Raw genomic sequence first — 18343 nt, forward strand, 5'->3', positions numbered from 1 at the left:
GAGAATTTAGAAGCCTCATTATTGATGGCATTATATCAGAACAAAAGATGAAATTTTGACATATAATTTGAATCTAATATGCTCTATAAAGAGTCTAGACTAGAGTGAAGTTGAGTACTTGGATATAGACAAGCAGGTGAAACCTAATCCATCTGAAATTCTGCCGGGTGTATTTTTCAATAGAAAAAAGAAGTGAGTAGCAACAGTTGGTGAGATAAATTCACTTCTGAATAAAGAATTTATTTAACATCTGTACACAAAGCTTGGCACCAATTCATTACAAAAGTATGTCATCTCACAGTCCAAGGGTTTACAAATGGAAATAGATTAATATTGAGCCAGAAAGATATATGAAAGGGCATTTGTGCAGATACTGAATATGGCCGTTATTAAATAATGTGTTTCTATTATGTGAAGTCATCAGTGGAAGTCTGAGGTGGATGGGCAATTGTTGGTTTGAATAGTATTGGAAGCCATACAGAAGGTGAAGTTTTCTTCCTTGTTATTTCTGAGAGATTTGAATGAATGAATATCCACCCCTTGAATGAATATACAGGGATGGAAAGATATCCCAAGTCTAGTAGACAAACAGAGAGTTGGCTCAGAAACACTTACAGCAGAAAATGCATGTACTAGTCAGCTTCATTGCAGTACCAAATAATCTCAACAATTCACAAACATTTATTTCTTGCTCTTCTTACATACAGGCTACAGGCCAAATGAACCAGGCTGGGCTTGGCTTGGCTTAGCTTCATTCCTTTTCTCATTCTGGAACCAAGGCTAATAGAATAGCTACCATCTAGGACATATTAATCTCATGGGGGAAATCTGTAGAAGAGGGTGAGCAGAAACATGTGATGCCTCTAAAGCTTCTGTTCAGAACTCACACACTGACATTTCTATCCACTTTCTATTGGTCAAAGCAAGTCAGATGACCAAGCCCAAGGTCAATGGGAGAGGAGGCATATTCCACCTATTGAAAGGCACTGCAAAAGGTGTGGATGAATAGTTTTATCACAGGGAGGGAGAGAATACTTGGTAACAATAATCTAATCTACCACAATGTATCAAGAAGAATTGTTTTAACAGACTTAATGAGATAGGAGGAGTCAGTAATAAGGGTTAGGTTATCCAGAGTTTTTTCAAAAACAATCTGGAAATACCGAAGTCTGTCCTGATTTGGAGAACAATCTTGAGCAGAGTCAACCAGATAGAATCATATTTGGAAGTAGGTGATTTGTCTTGGATACCTTAAGTCTATTCTTTCTGAATCCTTTCCTTGTCCTAGCTTAAAACTTGCAGTCACTTTATGAGCTCCCAACTCACAGCATCAAATCTTACCCAGGACCAGGACCTATCAAAATGGGGCATTCACAACGGTCTTCAAACTTAGCATTTTGATGTTCTCTCCAAATGACAGTATACACACAGTCACACTGACAATATTGAACGTTTAATATGATTTTAAGCAATTTTTCCATTTTTAACATAATAGGAGCCTCAAAAACAAAAGTACCTGTCTCAACTTCTGAAAGGCTCAGTCTAGAAATGTATCTGATAAGGTAGACCTAGTAGAACAGTATTTTCTTCAACAAAATTTGATATAAGAGAAGACAGCAAAGAAGAAGGAGAGGTGGAGAAATCAGTGCAGCGTAGGAGCAAAAACAAGAAGGTTCTGACTTTTCCACCTATAAACAACTGTCAAGCTCTTTGGCTCTGCTCTCCATAATTCCATGGGACACTTCTGCGATCCTCTGTGAACTGGAGCCTATCAATTCAGCTCATCAGCTCAGTTATTTTTCCATATGCAAATAATAGTGAGATATTCACAGACATAGACAGACAGGAAAGAGCACTCTAACCAGTGTATTTTATTTAAAATATAATCCTCCTTTTATAATAGCAAACAAATATCTAATTTTTATGCTGGTATAACAGAGGAAAGAAATATAAACTTCTTGGTACCAGTTAGGTACCCCATCAGTGCCCTGCTACCAAACATAATTTACTCAACCATTTATTTCCATTCTATCTTAAGAATGGCTAGATTCATTTACTAAACTTTATTGAGCACTATAATGAAGATGATGATGATGATGATGTTAGCTAATAATTATCAAGCACTTATTATATGCTTAGTACTTGACATAGATTATCTGATTTAATCCTCACAGTAACCTTGAGAGCTTATTCTCTCCACTTACAGATGGGGAAACAGGTTAAAAGATGTTAAAAGATGTTTCCATGACCTATTACCACCAAGTGGTAGAATATGGATTTGAATCATACCACCCAGGTAAGGCTTGCAACAATATGTGAGATGAGTATTATTATTTTTATTTTACAGACAAGGAAGCTGATACTGAGCAATTTAACCACGATCCTGCAGCTAGTAAGTGGTAGAGCAGAGAGGTGAATCTAGAACTGCCTAACTTCAAAAGCCATGTTCCAGGTTTACTATCAGCGTAAGTGAAAAATTTTACAGGCAAGGTAGAAGAACGATCATCAGCTTGGATTTACATCCCTGCTCTGCCACATATGAGCTGGGTAATATTTAACATTTGTAAAGTGAAGACCCAGTGGTTTAGTGGTTAAGATTCAGTGCTCTCACCTCTGTGGCTTGGGTTCATTTCCCGGTCAGGGAACCACACCACCTGTTTGTCTGTTGTTATACTGTGGCGGCTGCATGTTGCTGTGATGCTGAAATCTATGCCACTGGTATTTCAAATACCAGTAAGGTGGACGGGTTGCAGCAGGGATTCCAGACTAAGACAGCCTAGGAAGAAGAACCTGGCCACCCACTTCTGAAAAAATTGGCCGTGAAAAGCCTATGAATAGCAGCAGAGCGTTATCTGATGCAGCGCTGGGAGGTGCAAAAAGACCAGGCAAGCTTCCGCTCCGCTGTACACAGGGTCACTAGGAATGGGAATCGACTGGACCACACTGACAACAACAAAGTGAAGACAATGATACGCATATCATACTTCAGGTTGTTGTGACAATTAATTTAAACAATGACATAAAGTCTTGCCACAAACTAAACTCTTTATAAATGTTTGTTGCCCTCTCTTCCTAACATTATTCTCCCCCACCGTCCCCTACCCATGTGTTAATTTTACTCTCACAAGATTCTCCCAAGCAGATCTACTTGACATCTCTGCATAGAACTTTAACTTAGTTCCCCGTGTCCTTCTCCAAGGTATGTAATAGTTTGGAGAGTGCTGATTTTTAGGACTCATATTTATTTTTTCCAATGTTCAAAAACATATGTGGATACCACAGAACAACTATTTTCGGCATGATGCTACTACATAGAAAACCACACTTGATGTACCATTAGATTAGGAAGAAACTTATCAGAATCAGAATTCTTGTGGATTCCTGCGACCAGTGAAATAAAGGCCATTTAGACATTTTCCTAGTTGGTGTTGTACTTTCTCTGACACAACTGTCAAGTTATGCCAAGTTGTGTAGACACAATTTACTTTAATGTTTATCACAGATGAAACTATTTGACTTTTAGTAGCCTCAGTCTGAAATAAGGGAAAAGAAAACAAGCACACAGACATACAATTACAGATTCAAACGAAACCCTAAAATTCTTCTGGGAGCTCCTCAACAAGAGTGATGAATGGTCCGTGAGTTATTGCAGAGGTCACTTTGGCTGAATCTGGACTGTGTAATTAATTTTAAGGTGAAATGGTTCTTGGACATAAAAAATGGTTTTTGGACATAAAAATATGAGGAATAATTATTAGCTATGTAATTAGAGACATCTCTGAAGTTTCCAGTTTGATTTAGTGTCATCCCTTATTATCCATACATAGGGCCTTAATCTCCTGGATTCAGGATTATCATTCTTCATTCAAGAATGATATCCAACAAAAGCACTGGGGAATCTTTGGCTCAATAAAATGACAGGCATGTATGTGGGGCTTAATGAATAAAAGGAGATATTCACTAAGCTCTTTTTGAGCACCTATTATGTGCAAGAACCGTGCTGGATTCTAGGGATACAAAGTCAAATAAAACAGTATCTTCCCCCAAGAAACTTACAGCCTGGTGGGAGATACAACCACATAAATTGATTACTATAACATGCAAAGTGCTCACATAATAGACCTAGGCACAAGGGCACCCAGACAGATATGCCACAGCCACCACATGGTCAAAACATAAAACAGAACTTATTGGTGACAAACTCACTAGCAGAGAAGTAGCAGAACCACATGATCCTCTAGCCAGCCACAGTGAGATAAGACGGACTGTGGGACTCTGCCCCTGAAACACTCTTCATATTTGTAGAGAAAGGCAGAGGTCCTCTATGTGATTACATAACAGTGGAATATTTGTAAGGAAATGGCTTGTTATAGAGAAGGAGCTTACAGAGATTGGTTCCTGGATTAGCCTGTTACTGGTGAGTTACTCAGGCTTGCTGAGCCAGCAAATTGCCAGGCTACAAAAGGGAAGGAGATTAACTGCAAAAGCCATCTGAACTTGCTTCTTCTTTCTCTGGAAGCCCAGAGAAAGGCTACGGATTCAGAGAAGGCTTTGAATGAGGAGGAGCACATTGGAACCGAATTCTGAAGAGGTTTACAAGATGGGCAAGGGTAAAGAAAAGAGGAGGTAAGAAGGAATAGCGTGAAGGACACAGCATAGTCAGCGTATTCCTGGAACTGCAAATGCTCCAGTGTGATGGGATAGCGGTGAGATAATGCTACAAGGCAAGTGGATGCCAGATCGGTGCATTATGCAGTTTCTAATAGGTCAAAACAATGAGGAATTCACCTGTGGATATTCTTTCTATTTAGCCTTTATTTGCTGATGTTGGGGAAAAGGGATCACTGAATAACCAAGTTTGAAAGCCATTGGTCTAGGTGTAAACCAGAAATATTCTGATGCATATGTACAGGAAGAACATTCCTGCTCCTTGTCTAGATAAAAACAGTTTTCTAGGGGAAGGAGAGAGGAAAGAGACCAAGTAGACAGAAGGAATCTTCAAATCCCAAGAAGATACTGGGAGTCTCCAGGGACAGGGCACTAAGTGGATATAAAACAGAACCCAGAGACCACCCTATCTCTGTGCAGTCTTGTTTCTATCTAGTGATATCTATCAACAGTATCCCATCACCCATTGATTGTCCAATGGAAGTAAGGCCCTCTTGTATCCTAAAACTGTGCTTAGGTCTTTAAACAGCTCACATCCTGAAGACAACTCCACTTTTAAGAGCCTAGGATGTTGTAAGTTCCTAGGGACCCTGGACTCCCAGAGGGGTGTGGATGGTATGGAAAAGAGAGTGTCTCCAATGGCCAAAATGGAACTAAATATGTGGTAGAATATCAAATATAGGTAGCTCATGAGAGGCTGTGGTGAGCTGGTGAGACTAATGCATTTATTTCCCAGAGTAGATTATCCAAAGTAAGACGGGTCTAGACAACTACAAGAAGGACCAGCTATGATGTGAAACCATGACCCAAACCAACAAGAGTCTTGAAATCCTTTAATACCTGTAAAAATTGCATTGCAAATTCCTCTTTTCATTTATTTGTTAAGAATACTAAACAAAAAAAATCTTTACTTTAGAAGTCTACATAAATGTATTTAAGAAAAAGAATTATTAATGTTAACTGCTTTTGTTATGATTTTTACTATTATGTAGTATAATTGTCATTAAATAAAACTCTAAATTCTGAATAATGATATTTCAACCTGTGTTCACTGCATTGACTTGAATCTTCTGGAACTGTTTTTTTCCCTCCTGATTATGAGTACTAAAAAAACTTTAAAAGAAACGTCAGGGAAAAAAAACCAAAAATCAGGAGAAAATTGTGTTACCTAAACACCTCAAAGGAACCAGTTTTTACATTGTTAATCTCAGGGCTTTATTCCTTCCAGTCTTTTTACCGTGTAATATTTTTTCATGTAGTTGATATCATACTATTAATAAAATTTTTCTTATTCTTTAATTCAATATTATACTAAAAGCATCTGTACATGTTCTTGAAACCAAGAAAGAGTTCATTTTCTAAACTTGTTTTACTGGGGGTTTTAATTATATACTTACCTCCATATATCTCGAGGCAGAGAGAAGGAACAAGGTGGAGTTCCTGGGAGTGGGACGGGCGCCTGACAGTGACTGGAAGGAAGGGAAGAAGGGCCTATATGGAGGTATGTCCCTGGTAAAATGAGAGGCTCTTCAGTGGGAAGAAGGCTTTTGGAAATTCTGCCTTGGGTAACGAATACAGCAGACATTTTCATCTAGTCTGGGGCTAATCTTACAGGAAAATTAAAAGGAGCATAAAGACAAAATTACTTGTGTATAAGAAAAATTACCCATTTATAGCAATGTTTTCCTAGGAGATGTCAAAACCAATGTTGTTTCAAATAACTGGTTCTGATAGGCTGAAGCTGATAAATGATTATGGATGTTGAGCTACCCCGGGAAACTAGATTCTCACTGGAAATAACAGAGAACTCTTTCGTGACAAGTAAGCAATGGAACTTATCTTCACCAACTACGAACAGAAGTAAGGATTCATTTTATTCTATCCAGAGTGCTAGTTTCAATTAATTGGCATAGCATCATGAAAGCCCACCCATATGCTAGCACTTAAAAAGCTGACATTGTCATCTTAGAGAACTACTGAGTGAATTTCTTCACAGTGTGTGTTCCTTGGCAAGTAAATAAATTCAGCTATGTTTTGATTTCGGGGTTTTGTTTGCTCTGATGTTGCTGTTGTTGGTTTCATTCTTGTACTTCCAAATCCATAAGTTGAGTGAAGTTATGTAATGTGCAACAGTAACCTTTCCTATTTGCCTTTTGGATTTAAATCCATTAGACATATTTCAAAATGTCTCTTCTGTGTGAAATGAGAACTCTTCTCACCTGCCCACAATGTCAAGAATGACAGAGATGCTGAAGAGAGAGTTTGTCAAGTTTGTGTCTGTGATGCTTGGTAAACTGTTCTGAAAGGGCATAGCTGAGGAGAAAGCAAGAAGAGAGGAAGAACAAATACATAGCAAAGGCTTTAAATAAATAGACATGTAACCCACTCAGTTGTGCCATTATGCGTCTCTGGAAAAATAAGTTATTTGGTCTCTAGAGTCCCATATATATCCCAGCCAGTGATGCTATAAGTTCCTGCCTCATTAGGGTCACAAAGAATTTATTGTCTATGTACAGATTACATCATTATTAACATAAAGGCGTTAAAACTGATAACTCAAAATAGGAGTAGACCTTGGCCAAATCATGAAGTAAGTAAAATTTGCCTTCATCTCCCCTTTATCCCAGATGCCCTTTAGGATACCCTCCCTTGGGCATCACACTTGATACTATTCCCAACAGGCAACTTCCCAAGCTCCAACAGACAACCTTCCTACTCCTTCTTATCAGATTTCAGCTACAGCTTTACCTCTCCCCGATCTGGCTCAATTTTTTCTAAAATGGTGGCTAATTTCTTGGTGCACTGATCAAACTTTCAAGCTGAAGTAAATGCAACAATGAATGAACTCTATTAGCGACTCTTTCAACAGGATTTTTCTAGTGCCATGCTCTTCAAACCCAAAGAAATGAGCGTTTGAAAGGGTACCCCCACACGCAGCAATATGCTGCTGGACTAGGAGTTAGGATATAATTTTCAGTATGGCTCCTTGGAACTCAAGTGTCATAGCCACCAGATGACTATTTATACCTATTGTATAAAGCTCTTTCTTGAGGTATGATTAGAATATTATGCTTGTGAAATACTCTGCCAGTTTGGCTCCTGAGATTGGTTGGTTGGTTTGTTTTTTAACTGAGGTATAATTGACATATAACATTATATTAGTTTCAAGTGTACAACTTAATGACTCTATATTTGTTTTTGAAGTAAATTGTAGAGTTCTAACATGTGTCTCATTCAATGGATGCATCTTATCTTAATTTTTAAAATTATCATCATCATCCTAGCAATAATAATTACTACTTCTCCTTCCACTACCATGACTACTATATTCATGTTTTGAGTCTTTAGTATGCCTTATGTGTTTGGGGAAAGTGCCCTCCTGTTTCCAAGAGAGGAAGGGACTTAATGAGATAACATCAGCCCTCCTCTCTGGGAGAAGTATGCATCCATATGATGGTGAGACGGAAACATTCTGACATCTTTTGGCTGAGGTTTCTTCATTAGATGGAATAAAGGTGTCAAACCCCTAAAAGTGTCCTCACTTTCTCTGTTCCTCCTCACAAAGCTCTAAGGAAATTAAAGCTGCCTATGGAAACTTGATCTCCCAAAGGGCTGGGATTATGAAGCTTCATCGTGGTTTAACCATGGCTATCAGATTTATCAGTCATTAAGCCCATATTTTGATTCTTTTCCAATGTCACTTAGTTCAGAACTGTGAGGGATAACAGAAAAATTACTCCTTCAAAGGCTGAAATCTCTAACACCGGGCACTATGCTCAGTTTTACATCCATTGCCTCATTTATCTGTCACAACAACCTTGAGAGGTAGATATTATTACTCTCATTTTGCAAACGATGATGAGAATTTTTGTGACATGCCTACCTGGCGAGTAGGAGAGAAAAGATTCTGGCCCAGGTATATCATGTTGCTTGCTAGTCTTTATACTTCTACCATCCAAATATTCATCTTTAAACACTATTGTCTAGTATCACTTGATTCTGAATTTTAGATAAATGGAATCATGCTTTATGTATTTTGTTATATATGGTTTCTTTCTCTCATATTGTTTACGAGATTTTTCCATGTTGTTCCACATAGCTGTAGTTCATTCATTTGTTGAATAAAATTCAACTGCCAAAATTTGTTAATTTATTATACTTCTAATGGACTTCTAATTAAACCTGTTTACAGTTTTTTACTGTGAACATTCTTGCACATGTCTCTTGATACACAGATGTATTTCTTGTTCTTAAATCTTGCTCCACAACTTGATATCCAGGCTTCTAGTTTGAGCCATCCTGATGAGTGAGTAACAATTTATTTTTGTGGTTTTATTTTGAATCTCCCTGATGTCTAATGAGAATGAACACCATTTCGTGTGATGTTTTGGTTATTTTGTTTTCCTATTTTGTGAATTGTCTTTTGAGTTCTCTTTTCATTTTCTACTGGATTCTACTGAGTGTCTGTTTTCTTATTGATTTGCAGGGATACAATATATAATGGAAGCCCTCTGTCGAGTATATATGTTGCAAATATCCTTTACCACTGTCCGATTTACCATTTCACTCTCTTTTGATGAAAGAAATTTTAAAACTTGTATCAAATATATTAATCTTTTCCTTTATTGTTAGTATTTCTTGTGTCCTTTTTCATAAAATTGCCTTCTAACCTGATATAATGAAACTATTCCCCTACATTAACTTCTAAAATCTTTATTTTGCTGCTTTTCACAGTCAAATCTCAGTTGGAATTGATTTTTGTGATGGTATGAGGCAGGGGTTGATTCATTTTATCTACTTTTTTCCCCCATAGGGAAATTGTCCCAATTTATAGAAAAATATTGTGTCTTATTCTTTGCTCTATAATGTCTCCATTGTCATAAATCAAGTGTTTGTACATGTGTAGGCCTTTTGAGGGGCCTTCTATTCTTTCCCATGGGCCGATTTGTCTAATCTGGTGCTAGTTCCACACTGTTTTAATTTCTGTAGCTTTATAAGTGGTATTGATGTCCAGTAAAATAAGTCTTTCCCCTATGATTTTCCATTTTCCTTTTTGAGATTATCTGAACTATTCTTGGCGCTTTGCATTTCTACATAAATTTAATAATTGTCTGGTCTATTTCCACAAAAATAAATGCTGTTGTTTTAATTGGGGTTGCTTTGAATCTATAGTTTAATCTGAAGGCAATTCACATTTCTATAATACTGAGTCTTCAAATTCAAGAATGTAATATACCTCTCTAGTTATTTAGTTGTCTCTATTTGTTTAGTTCCCTCAATAATATACTTAGGTTTCTGAGTAGAGGTCTTATTTATCTTTGGTTAAATTTATGCCTAGATATTTTTTTTTTTCTATTTTAAAATTGGTGTCTATTTCAAAATTTCTCTGATTATTTCTTGCTGGTATATGGAAATGCAATTGATTTTTCTTTTATATCAACTTTGGATCTAGCAACTTTGATAATTGGCCTTATTAGTTATAATAATTTATATGTAATTTCTCTTGGATATTAAATAATCATAGCATTTGCTAAATACAACATTTTGTTACCTACTTTCCTATCCTTGCACCTTTTATTTCTTTCTCTGCCTTACTGAGTAGGTAGGAACTCTAGAACAAAGTTGAATTGAAAGTGGTGATAGCAGGCATCCTTGATTGCTCCTTATCTTGAAGAGGATATATATACACAATGTTTCAGAATTAAGTATGGTGCATACTCTCAGTTTTTATAACCATCAACTAGAATTCTTCTCCTCAATCTTTTAACTCTTCTCTATTTTGTTAGCTATTTGTTGCTTTTAGGAGTATATACTTTATATATTTTCATATAGATTTTTAATCTTCATTGGAAGGGTTGATTGGTAATATTTGCTACACCATTACTGGAAGCAAAATACCCAAAACCATGTATATTTTTATGGGTTATTTAAAAGATTTTCAAGATTAAACCATTTTCGTAGTTGCTTATGGTTATTTTTATTTTATGTGCTCTGACTTTAGAGCTTAATCACCATACGACTGCACTATAGTTTGTCATTAAAATATTTTCAGAACATAAAAAAAGAGAGAAAATTTATGAATTAATTGTTGAGGCTAATAAAATCTAATTCCTCAACTCTACAAGATTAAGAGAAAGAAAAGAAGAAAATAGACTCATATCACTTAGGAATAGAGAGTCAAAGGTCTTTAAAAATTTAACAACCCAAATATGTTGATACAGTCATGTGTCGCTTAGTGACGGGGACACGTTCTGAGAAATGAGTCATTAGGCGATTTCGTTGTTGTGAGAACATCATAGAGTATACTTACACAAACCTAGATGGTATAGCCTACTACACACCTAGGCTATATGGTACTAATCTTATGGGACCACCATCGTATATGCGGTCTGTTATTGACCAAAATGTCATTATGGGTGCATGACTGTTTATTGAAAGTACAATGTACTATCACCAAGTTGTATTTATTCCAGAAATGTAAACGTAAATCAATGTGGGGATAATTATTGATAAAATTCACCACACTAAGTTAAAAGAATGAAACATTTTATCAGCTTTATAAATTGTGCAAAGGTATCTTTATAAAATAAGTGTTTTTATTAAAATAAAATAGTAAACTAGGAAAAGAAAGAACTTCCTTAACTTGATAAAAGGTCTCTTTATCAATATATAAATCATACTTAATATGAAAACACTGGGGCATGCCCATTATAGTCAGAAACAAGACAATGATGATGCCCTCCATCACCATAGTATCTGACATTTTTCTGGGAGTTCTACCCCAGAGGTTGCCAAACCACAACCTATGGGCCAAATCTAGTCCCTTGCCTGTTTTTGTAAATAAAGCTTTATTTGAACACAGCCACAGTCATCCATTAATGTATTCTTTTGGCTACTTTGACACTATAATGGCAAAGTTGAGTAGTTGAGACAGAGATGATATGGCCCACAAAGCCTAAAATATTTACTATCTGGCCCTTTACAGGAAAAGGTTGCTGACCCCTGTTCTAACATATTCAGTAAGATTTTTCTTTAAATGAAACAAGATATTGAAATCAGTAAGAAAAGATGTAATATTATTGTCTGCCTAGAAAGTCCAATTGAATCAGTGAAAAGAAAAGCACTAGAACTGTTGACAGAATTCAATAAAATGTGACATTATAGGATAACTATGAAGAGAAATGCTTTCTTATAGCTAATTAATAGCTAACTAGAAAGTATTATGAAAAAAGTTACTATTCACAAGAGTAATAAAAGTTTTAGTATTACTAGTAATAATCTTCAGCTTGTGAATATTTTAATTAAAATTACAATGATTTATACATCAATTTGGGATAGAATTCTCATGTTTGTAACATGAAGTCTTCACATCAAGGAAAGTCACTGTATTTACGCACGTCTTCTTTTATATTTTTCATGACAGCCAGGACTCCGATTTCTGTCTCTAAATGGAATGTGCCACACTCCTCTAGGTTTGGTATCATCATACATAAATGGGGAGAAAGAAATCTGTCCTATTCGCCTCATACAATTGGGGATAGGTGAATAGGGGATAAAATGGAATACTAAATGAAAAAATGCCTTAAGAATCAAAAGTGCTAAATGAAAAAAACTGATATTATTAGCATTTCTATTTCATGCTAGGTGAAAAGGAGAATGAGAACAATGAAATGAGCACACCTGTAGAGGTTGGAAAGTGAGAAACACAAAAGAAGGGTGCAAATTTTTTTTGTGTGTGTGAGGAAGATTAGCCCAGAGCTAACATCCACTGCCAATCCTCCTCTTTTTGGTGAGGAAGACTGGCCCTGGGCTAACATCCGCACCCATCTTCCTCCACTTTATATGAGACGCCGCCACAGCATGGCTTGACAAGCGGTGCGTCGGTGCACGCCCTGGATCTGGGCCTGTGAACCCCGGGCGGCCGCAGCCGAGCGTGAGCACTTAACCGCTAATGCCACAGGGCCAGCCCTGAGAGGGATGCAAAATTTTAAAGTAAGATGAGAAAGTAAGCCATCCAAAGTCTTTTCATGTTTACTGTAGTCTTTGGAAATTAGGTCATTTTGTGTGATGTGCACATTAGTCATGCTGCCCTGTTTAATGCCTGGAATTTGCTTGGAAAGCATATTTAAGGCCCTGGAATGGATCAGTGATGACCAGCAAATAATATTTGGGGAATAGTGACACTTAAAGTAGGCAGCTAGAAAGTACTAAGTAGAAGTGAACAGAGGTGAGGGCCCCAAAGAAAGCGATTATTGCTTTGTGCTAAAAGCTGCAGTAGGAATACGCACCTGGGTGTTGGGCTCAGAAGCCAGAAGCTGGTTCTATGAAAGAGCACTGGTGATTCTTTGCAGCACAATAACCTCGTTGTGACAGACAGCGAGAGGGTGAGACTGCCCCTCCCCTTCTCCCACACCTCCTCATCTGCTCCTCTTCCAGCTGCTTGCTGTTCATCTAACCTTATTTTGAGTAGGATTATTTTATTTTAATCTTCAAGATTGCCCTTGATGCTTCTTTTAATGTCATTTCATCTCTATAAATATACGGTTATGTATGTATACATACCCCTTGGGGTATGTGTGTGTGTGTGTGTGTGTGTGTGTGTGCGCTTGTGTGTGTGCATGCCCCTTATATGAGGGATTGATATGCAAAAGCACAGCAAGACCGGGTAAGGGTCTGTATTGAGGTCATCTCCCTAAGGGAGGCCCTGGTGGTAGAACAACAAAGAGGTCACATGAGGTCAAATTTATCTCTGGCTGATGCCACAAACATGACATCCCCTAAAACCTCCAGGATGACGGTGGGCCAAGGTAGAAAGAGGTAAAATGGGAGGAACTGCTGTGTGTTTTATTATGAGTAGTGTGGTCTTCAGAGATAAATAGTGTTGAAGAGACAGATTCCTAAATCAGGATGATCATTTGATGATCTGGGGAGATTTTTAACAATTCATACCCCCAGACCCAAATCTGCTGAGGATGAAGAGGAGACTAGAAATTTGTACTGCTGAAAAGTTCCAGTTTTGATCGTCCGAGTTTGAAAGCTCCAGAAATAATGGGAAAAGGACTCTTGTTGTACTCCTACTTATTTAGGAGTTCTTAAATAGTTAAAATTTCTGTGGCCCTCAGTTTGCTCATTTGAGGATTAGATAAGAGGGTCTTTAAGATCCCTTCCAAATCTTTGCCTCTGTGAAGTTTTAGAAAATCAATCATGTAGAAGATTTGCCTGAGAGCTCAGTTTGAACCTTTTAAAAGATATTTTCATATTAAAGCCAGTTTATGAAAAGACTATCTCCTGTAGAACATCTTGACGAAAGAATAGACGTGACACATGTTAGTTAAACCTTGACTAAAATCTTCCATTCAACATTCAGCAAGAAGTCATCAAGAGGCTTTTTATGACAAGCACTGTTGTATGCACTGGGGACAGAAGAAAACACCACACACACAATTTCTGTCCTTGGGGAACTTACTTCTAGAAGGGGAAAGGTAGATAATAAACTAACAATCAAAGAAAAATAATGATTACACATTAAGATCAGTGCCATGAAGGACACAAACAGGGTGATATGATAGAAAGTAACTTGGTGAGAATGGAATCAGGTGTCCACTTTGCATAGGATGTTCACAGAAGGCCTCTGCATTGGCACTTGAAGGAGGAGAGGGAGCTGGTCATCCAAATGGGAGAGAAGAGTTTTCTTGTCAGAGGAATAGCAAGTTACAGAGACCCTGAGGGGGTAGAGAACTTGGAATGTTCAAGGATTGGAGGGAAGAGATATGGTGACTTGGACAGGGCCAATGGTGGTGGAGATGCAGAGACATGGCCAGATTTGAGATCTGTTTTAGATAAAGAGAATATATCTTCCTTAAAGGAAAATACCCTGCACCTCCTTGGGGTGATAGAGTAATACGGAAGAGTCTGGGCATTGGAGCCATTCTGTGAAATACTTGCAGTGTTGCCGTGGTCAGATTATATACCCTCTGTTTGCCTCTCTTTGCTACAAAATGGAGATAATGATACCTACCTTATGGGTTATCGTAAGGATTAAAAGCAGAAAGTAAGTGTAAATATTTAGCACAGTGTTGGAATATATTACATTCTTGATAATGTTAAGTATTGTTGTAATTATTATTAGGTTTGTTTTTTTTTAGGTCATAGAATTTTATGTCTATCAGTCTGCTGAATAAAATAAGCCTCTATCCTAGGTCTGTGGGTTTACTCTTCACTGGAAAAATAAAACTACTGGATCAATATAGGCAATTTATTTTAAAATACTTTGTTATAGACAGTATGAGGTTGTATAGCTGCCAGTTCAAGTTTTACACCTAGAGGGAGCCAGTGAGCACGTGATCAAGAATGTACTGCTTAGGAGAAGTCAGGCAGCATTGTGTCAAGTACCATAAGCCATGTTGGTTATCCATATGTTGATCAATAACTGACGTTTATCTATTCAATATACTAAATGTAAAAAGGAAAAAGGATTTTATTGCTGAAACCAATGTCTTTCTAAATAACATAATGGATGTTACATATAGCTGTCATTGGTGAAGTGAGGGGTGTTCCCAATTTTGCATTATCTGGGCATAGGATCCACCAAGGGCTGTATCCTGTACCCTTTAGGAAAGTCACTCAAGGCTTCATCCCTAATAGATTCTGTGTCCAGCCATTGGTATGGGGATATCCGTTTGCTTCATGCCCACTAGAGGGCACAGACTTGGGAATTTGCCTCAAATGAACCTCTAGAACAAAGTGTGCTTGGATCACCTTAAAGGACAGAGAAACAGAACTTCATCAAGCTTACAGAATAGATTTATTAACTGTTAGCACCTGCTTTGTTAATGAATATTTGTCTAATAAATGTTACATGTGTGGAAAATTTTATTCGACACTGGCTTTCATTATAAACCAGGTAGCAGGATTGTGGGGCAGTAATCTCTATCACCTCTAATTTTATTGGTGGATACCTTTTTCTACCGAGAAGAATATAAGAAGACTGAATTGCTTGGGAAAGCTTGCAACAACTCCACAATTCCAGTGAATCAGTTCCCCAAAGCCCAAGATAGAACCTTGCTTCCCTGTATGCCTGGGATGGAAGCTGTGACTGCCACTTTAGCTTCCCTAAGATCTGTGGACCACGAATGGCCATGGGAAAAAAATCAGATGCTCTGTTACTGTAATGTTGTTGTCACTAGTGATGGCTACAGAATGCCTACTGCCACCACCACAAAGAAAGCCTTTATCCCACCCAAACTGCTGAAACGACCTTTTCTTTATTGTTGCTATCCAGAAAGAATTATAAACTGGGGTTACACTGAGGGCCATTCCCTTGCCTCCCCCCTGTCTCAATTCTACCCTCTTCCAAAAGAGAAGTATCTTGGCCTAGAGCCTTAGATTTTCAATGCCTGGCCCCGCTCAGGGGATCCCAGTACTCACCCTACTTTTCCTCTTTTTTCCCTAGTCCCTTACATAGTGATCCAAATGATACAGATCTTCACTTTACCACCCTTGGGAATCACAATCCAGACTATTTTCCCCAGGCAGATGGACAAGATCAGCTAAGCATCACATTTATATTCAATAACTCTAGTTTGCTCAAGTCTAGTATTTAAGCAGGGATGGCATTCAGATCTCCTGAGAAGCTTTTTCAAAATATACATACCCAGACCCCACCCTCAGAGAATCAAGTTCTTTTCCCAGGGTGGGCCCAGGCGTGTATAATTGGAAAAACTCTAGGCTATTCACATATATAACCACATTTCAGAGCCACTGCTTGTCTCTAAACGAATTGGGTGGGATCCAGGTGCACTAAATGGGTAACTGGGTTTGCCTTATATATATTTTCAAAACATTTCATTTCCTAAAACTGTGGAAGTGAAGCCCTTAGATGTTTCCAGCTGTTTCTCTTGCATTCTTGGCTGCCATTTCAAATGGTTCTTAAGGACTGGGATCATCTCTCCGCCCCTCCTCTCTTTTAAAGTGGACTGGCATAGACCAACCAGGACACTATTAATCACGTTTTTCTAGGTCTTGGATTCTACAGACCAGTCAGGAAATGAGATTGGAGCAGTAAATCTCTTTCTGGTTCACGAGCCTGCTCTCCGCCCTGGGCTGCTTGCAAAAGTTCCACACCTCATTTTGGAGCTGAGTGGCAGTGTTACCCAATCTGATGGTGACAAAATGGAATGGGGGAAAAATCAAGCAGGCCAAGAATTAAGAGTTGCTGAGGGGCTCATGCAGGAGCAAGCAAAGAAGGGAGGGCGTGCTTGTGAGAACCTCCTGGCCACGCTTGGCACATATTACAAGGCATTGGCAAACTCCAAGAAACTCCTGAGCTGGGGACTGGGTGTTCACTATGGCTTGTTATACAAGCCCTAGGCCTGTGGTGTGGGTGGGTTAAAAGCCTAGAGACATAGGAAGGATGAATAGAAAAAGAGGAATAGCTGGGAATATGCAATGGATTCTTCTGGTACCATTGCTATTAATAAAACAAGGCGACACAATTTCTGCCCTCCTTAGAAATAATTCCCTTATCACTGAGTATTTCAGAATCTGTAGGAAATTTGATCAAAAAAATTTTTATTATTGAAACACCAAATAGTATTCTGTTCATTTTTCAAACTTGGCATTTTTTCTCTATCTGATATGAAATGAACAAAGCTTTGTGATTATTCACTCTGTCACCACTTACATGACTCATTTACAGTGCAGAACAAAAGTGATTTTGTGGACAAAGCACCTGAGTTTTGGGCATGTTTGTTTCCAGCTGACAAATATTGAGCATCCATGGTGTGCTGGCCCTGTGCTCTTTTGGGGTAGGTGGGACAGACTTGACCTGTGTTTTCTTGTAAATCAAGGGATGCTAAACTTGCTTCATAATAAGTGAAAATTTAAAATTATGCCACAGGGTTTTATCTCCCAAGGGCACCTATTAATTATTTGACCCAAATTCCTTGCATCAGAGCAAGATTTCAAAGTTGCAAAATATGAATTTTTTAAGGGAACACTGGAAACCAGTTGTAAACACTTGAAAAACACTTAGTTGATTCACAACTCAAGAGCAACTTTTTTTTTTTGTTTTTCATATTCATATCCTCTTGGTAAGAGTGGGCAAACTCTCACTTTAGCTACCTTCCTTCTTTTTGTACATCATTAACACATTTCCACCTTCATTCATCATTCATTCAACAAGTTTTTATTGTATGTTTGCTATGTGCCAGGTCATGTGCTCTGACCTGGAGATAAAAGGGTGAACACAGTGGTCACCATTCCTTCTCAGAACTTTTAGTCAGATGAAAGACAAGCATTAATGGAAATATCACACATCCTTATAAAATTGCATTTAAGTGTTTTAACACTTAATATAGGGATTTAACCTAAGCAGATGAGTTAAGAAAGACTTCCTTAAGGATTGGAAGTGAGCTGAAATCTGCAAAATAGGTAGGATTTACCTAGGCAAAGACATGCAGCAAAGGGAACAGTATGGGCAAAGGCCAAGTGATCAGAGAAGCATCTTGAGTTTAAGGACCTGGGAGAAGACCCAAGTAGCAGGAGTGAGAGAGCGGGGGAAGCACAATAGGAGATAAGGTCAGCTGAGAAGGCAGGACACGGCAAGGTAAGGAGGGCTTCCCCTCAGAAACACCCCTCTCACCCTCTCTGATTTTCCCTTACCCAATGCTCTCAA

The sequence above is a fragment of the Diceros bicornis genome, chromosome 20, assembly GCF_020826845.1.
Source record: "Diceros bicornis minor isolate mBicDic1 chromosome 20, mDicBic1.mat.cur, whole genome shotgun sequence".
Taxonomy (NCBI): Eukaryota; Metazoa; Chordata; class Mammalia; order Perissodactyla; family Rhinocerotidae; genus Diceros; species Diceros bicornis.